This window comes from Hypomesus nipponensis, chromosome 9, assembly GCF_054491055.1.
Source record: "Hypomesus nipponensis isolate SF chromosome 9, ASM5449105v1, whole genome shotgun sequence".
In the NCBI taxonomy this organism is placed as follows: Eukaryota; Metazoa; Chordata; class Actinopteri; order Osmeriformes; family Osmeridae; genus Hypomesus; species Hypomesus nipponensis.
Genome location: NC_140369.1, coordinates 16,962,836 through 16,968,864, shown reverse-complemented (window position 1 = coordinate 16,968,864; position 6,029 = coordinate 16,962,836).

Below are 6,029 nucleotides of genomic sequence, written 5' to 3'. Positions count from 1 at the left end.
TCTGCTTACTCATTTTTAAAAAATAAAATATTGTAAATTGAAGAAGCGAAGCCTCTGACTTTTCATGGAGCATCAACATTACTTTTGACAAAGAGTGTAACACTTTTCTCTGTCACGCTCCAAAAAAGCTGCTTTCTTGGCTCGGAGGCAGTATCTCGCTCTGATCCGATAGATGACATGAAATAAATCTGCTTTGTAGTTGCATCAGCTATTATCAACGCCGCTGGCTGCCGCTGCCCTCAACATTTCCAGCAGAGGCAGCCTCTACCCTGGGGTCGAAAAAAAGGAAGGCACAGCATAGTTAGGGAATCACATGCGAGTGAGCTGTGCTTCAGGACAGAACTAACATAGACACACGCAACATGAGGCCACCCAAAATCTCGGATTGCCCCAAAGACCATTGCAACCTAGATTTTGAAACCTGATCTTTTTTTCCACAAGGGAAACATAATATACAGATTGCATGACTTTATGTAACTGTATCGATGGTGGCAGAGAGATTCCCACTCGTTGGCCATTTGGCAGAGGTAAATGAAGGCCATGGTATTGCTTGTCACTATCAAACGGGTGCAGTCTTGTGGTTCCTGGTAAGGTTTGGTCCTACTTTGGCTTTAGAGCTACAGTCTACTACAGCATGCCAACAGCACAATGAAACTCAATTCAAAATTTATTTTTTTTGACAGTGTGCGTGTGTCTGTATGCGTGTCTGTGTGCAATGTATGTCTGTATGTATGTATGTATGTATGTATGTATGTATGTATGTATGTATGTATGTATGTATGTATGTATGTATGTATGTATGTATGTATGTATGTATGTATGTATGTATGTATGTATGTATGTATGTATGTATGTATGTATGTATGTATGTATGCCTCCAGTCTTCACGGGCGAGGCGGTCATTTGCAAGCAGAATGAGAAGGCACGGGCACTTGCACTGGCACTGGCACTGGCACTGGCACTGGCACTGGCACTCCGACTGGCAAGATGGCACAGCCGGCACAGCCAGGCTGAACTCTAATAGAACGCAAATGACAGCTAGCAGAGCTGATAAGGAGAGCCTGAGGCAGCTCGGGGGCCAGGGAGGAGGGGCTGGCTCACTGTCAGGGCCTCGCTCACGGGCCCATGTGACTCTGAGTCGTGTGATGGCCCTCCAGCCAGAGCAAAGAGACTGGGAAGAGAGAGCGAGAGATAGAGAAAGACCGAGATAGACAGTAGATAGAGACAGACACAGACAGATAGACGCAGAGAGATAAAGAAAAAGATGAGGTGTTGTGAGTTTGAAGCCAGGATTTGCAGAGATAGTGCCCTCGGAGATAGGGGTTCCAGTTGCTTAGCGCAGGCCAGGCCGACAGATGAAGAAAGTGTTTTGTTGCTCGGCGAAGAAAACTGAAAGACGATTAAAACGGCGTCCTTCTCGTCTCAGAGGAGTTGTTTATTTAACATCACCATTATTCGGCGTTAATCTTATCATGACAGACAGTCGTCTACTCTGTCACGTTACAGCAAAAACGATTATTGATATTTAATATCTCACACTGAATGTACGTAGTATATTGGAGACATACATGTTTTCACAATACATGTCACATTTAGCAAGTAGCCAATATGTGACATCCAAGTTATTGAATATAGCAGCAGAGGGCAGCAGAATCAAAACGACCATTTCTGCAGGAAGAGGAGATAAGGATATTCCACACAGGAGGCTGAAGGAGCCTGGAAAAGGCAACATCAAAGAATCCAATTTCTATTCTGTTGCCATGTGACACTCCTGGTATGTATTCTATTTGGCTTGAAAGGAAGTCTGGACATACAGCACACTCCTAACATGAGACACCGCACACCGCCGTGCAAAATGTGGGACCTGGCCCACAATGTTGCTATAGAAACCACTCTCTGTTGTTATAAGTAGTAAATGCTGCAAAAACACTTCAGTCCTGAACTGATCTAATCTAGCCTTCTACAGGGGACTGACCGACTCAGCCCCTTCTCCTATATCCAATGTCTCAGTTGAAGTCGACAATATCACTCTATATCTCCGCATTCAAGCTCTCAGTTTCAAGGTGTCAGCGATGGTTCTATGTAGGATCGCACGGGATCGTTCGATCTAAGGAACATGTATGTTTCGATGCCGTGAAACACGGCTGGGATTAGCTGTCGTCTCATTCCAGTGTGGCTCCTGCTGGCCTGGAGCTTATCATATGTTCTCCTGGGTCTGGTTTCTATAGTAACAGTAGAATGCCAGAGGGGGGACAGAGGAGGCAATCTACGGGGTAATGGAAAGAGGTTAAAGAAAGAAAATAGTTTCGAGAACCAGCGAGAAAGCACCTGGAAAGGACTATGAAGGTCAAGAGAGCCGCCATTGTTCCTGGGAGAGTGGAAATGGATGGAAAGCCAATTTTCAAAAAGTGGTTGATTTGCTGCTTACTTGTCTAATAACATTCCCGAAAAAAAGATGACTTCCCACTGAATATAACGCAGCACTTCCCCCCCAAATCTGCTTGCATACACTGTATTACAGTATGTCTACAGATGTCTACAGCATCTGCCTTTTGTGTTAATTCTCTGGTCGACTGTTTATTTTGCCTTTCAGCTAATGAAAGCTGTTAAGCATTCATCTGAACCCTTGGTGCTCGTGTCAGCACTGTGGCACATGAGGAAGACTGAATGCTTTGGCCCATTAGACACCAGTGGTGGCACAGCTGCCTCTCTGGTATGGGGGTAGGGAGTTTGGGGAGGGTGGGGACTTGGCCACCCTCTCAGAGTACTTAGTTCATGGGTCAGAAAGGCAAAAGGCCCCCAGGATGTCTGTATGCCCTCCACTGCAGCGCTTTATCATGACAACTAGGACCCATTATGAAAGAAATGATGTGGGCTGGCCCTGTTCATGTGATGACATGCAGCATTGCTACATGTCAATAAGAACAAAATGATTATTATTATTTTTGTCAAATCATGGACATGTGAATGATCACCAAGCCACCAAATGATCAGGCGGTCACACCGGTTACATGAGGCTCCTCTCCAGTCCAGTGTCCTGACCTTAATGGAGCTGAACAACACCACGACCACGACTGTAATAATATTAGCCACTCTCGAGTGCCTCCGATACTCCCCAGAGACCACCACCACTCTGTGGAATTGGCCAAAGGGCAGAGACCCACGGATTCCATAGAAGGGATGAGATTCCTTCTCTTTTCAGTGGGGGAAACGGTATTCTAAGGAAGGTCGTTTTGTCTCCTAAAAATAGAAGCCCTCGAATCGTCTCAGTCTGGTAAGGAATGTGACAATGTGTGTGTGTGGCTTCAGGAGCAGGTTGTTGATCTCACTGAGGTCGTGGGTGTGTGATGTTTGATAAGCCTGTCAAATTCAGAAGGCTAAAATAAGTATGATGACATTTGACATAGACCTGTGCTGCCAATGCAGAAAAGTACACGGTTATCACATTTTCATTACAGAAGGTCTGCTCTTACGTGATATAGAGAAGAAAACTGCCCTCTACAAGGTGTATGGTGTCTACAGTAATCATACAATAATAATACATTGGCCAGATTATCAAATAGATGCCCTGTTGGGGTTATACACTCAGCCTGGTTGGAAGATAGCAGCTCTGTAATAAGCAATGTCATGGATTTAATCCACTATTTATAAAACGTGTTTGATTTTTTACAGGGTTATTTGGGAGTTTTCTTCCTGGCACTTTGTGTGGGGGTGTGTGTGTATGCGTTTGTATGTGTGTCTGTGTATGTATGTGTGTGTGTGTGTGTGTGAACGTGTGACTGACGGTGATAGGCACGGTTGTTTACCGTCGAGGTGGAGTAATGGGCTTTGGCAGCTGTGTAATTTCTGTTGATTTAGTGCTGACCTTGGATGCCTCTTATTCAGAAGGGCAGGTGTCTCGCTGCACTTCACCCACACTGACGTCGCAGTGGTAGACGTCCCAAATCATCCTGTGAGAATCACCCAAGACACACTCCATTTGCTTCCTGCGCATGCGCCGACGACATTTCTAAGCCGTCCGTTTCGTTTCTCCTCCGTCGGACCAGATTATTCAGGTGCCCCCCCCCCCCCCTTTCTCTACAGATAGGATAGCAAAAGGTCTTGGGCCCTGGTGTGACCCCGAGTCTGATCCTCACCCAGGGGGGCTCTGTAACGGTGGTGGCCGCAACACTGTCAGCGCCATGGGCGAGACCCCTCCACCTCTTTATCATAATGGAGCGTCTCACTGGGGCTTGGCCTGTCACAACCCATAAGACCACAGCCAGAGGAGCAGTTCTCACACACACACACACACACACACACACGTACACACACACAAACACGCGAGAGGCTGACAGCACAGATTTCCATGAGAAATCATTGTTGCCCAATGTATTTTTAGGCTGGCATTTCACAAAGCTCCATTGGAACTGCTGACTTCACTGTCAAGTTGAGCCAGTTCTTAGTTCTTGATATGGGTTGATAATAAGCATTTCAAAGGCACTTGAAATTGAAAGACGGGAGAACTGTCTTTGCTCTGTAATCTATGGACCACACAGCCAGTGTGAAAAACAGGCTTACCACACGGTCACACTTTCACTGTCAAATGATGGGTTCACTATTCATCCTCCTTTACTAGCCTGATTCTTAGAATATCATTATTTTAGCTTTTTATCTAAAAAAAAACCAAAGATTTTTCCCTTTGTGTTTCTCACAAAAATATAGCTTGACACCCTTTGCGACCGAAACGCGCCGCACTCAATACGTTCACGCGTTTGACAACCCTGTATTTATCTCATATCGCACCTCTCTACGCTCTAATGGACTTTATGGTCCTATTCAAGTGCCAGGGCTAAAGCCACCACAACGGTGAGGAATACGACGATGTTGCAGTAACTCTCCCCTATCCCAGGCCTTTATATATACAGCCCATCCTTTAATGACGTTTCACCCTATAATTGATTATCTCTGCCACCCAGATGCATATCTGTGGCTGTAAGGTGCCTTTTGCTACCTCTCCAGCCCGTGGCTTCGTGTGGAGGGAGCTATGAGAACTGAGGGTTAGCCTGGGAGCTGATGGGCTGCGGTTGTCTCATCCGTTGTTCCTGCGTGGCACTATTGTGCTCCACGGCTGTTTACACATCAACCACCCGGGAAGAGAGGGATTGATTATTTCGTTTGCAGATATCAGTCTTGTCAGGTCAGGTGGGAAGGAACAAAGAGCGATGAAAAGGCGACGGACTGGGAAGGAAAGCGTTTTCTAAAAATCTCCCGGGAGAGATACAAAAAGAGAGGGAAAGGATTAGAAAGAGGGACAGAGGGGGGTGGGGGTGGGGGTGGTAGCAATGACTCATGTTGCCCGACCACCACAGGGTCCATAGCTATGTAAAAACTGAATTTTTCATCATGCCAACGACCTCTTGGGCACCTTGTAAAACAGGGGTAATTGAGGTTAACAGTCAAACGTGACCTTTGAGTGTGTTTCCTCTTGATAAGTTAAAATGGCCGTGGTGTTTTTTACTATTCTTATCTCATGCTCTGAAAAGGTTGCTGTTTGACGGAGCATGTAAATGTGACGATTCGCTTAAATTATATACAAAATGGAACTTCACAAATCGAAAGGACTACACATCTACTCTCGCTCTTTCTCTCTCTCTCTCTCTCTCTCTCTCTCTCTCCCTCTCTCTCTCTCTCTCTCTATCCCTCTCTCTCTCTCTCTCTCTCTCTCTCTCTCTCTCTCTCCCTCCCTCTCTCCTTCTCTCACTTTTCTATTTCTGTCTCTCACACAAACAACGTAGCTACTGTAGATAATGAGGCTATGTCCATATTACACATTTCAGGGTTTGCCACAAGAACTGAATGCCAAAGGGCTGCAGCAGTGGAAGGCAGGAGGCCGTGAACAATATGATCAAGTCTCCAGGCCCCCGGAGACCAACATCAGCTTAGTGGCCCTGGGCGCTGAACACCCCACCCCGCTCCTGGGATTGGACACGCATGTTGATGGGAGACTCCCCAAACTAGCACACCTTCAGTTTAGTCACAGCAGTGTA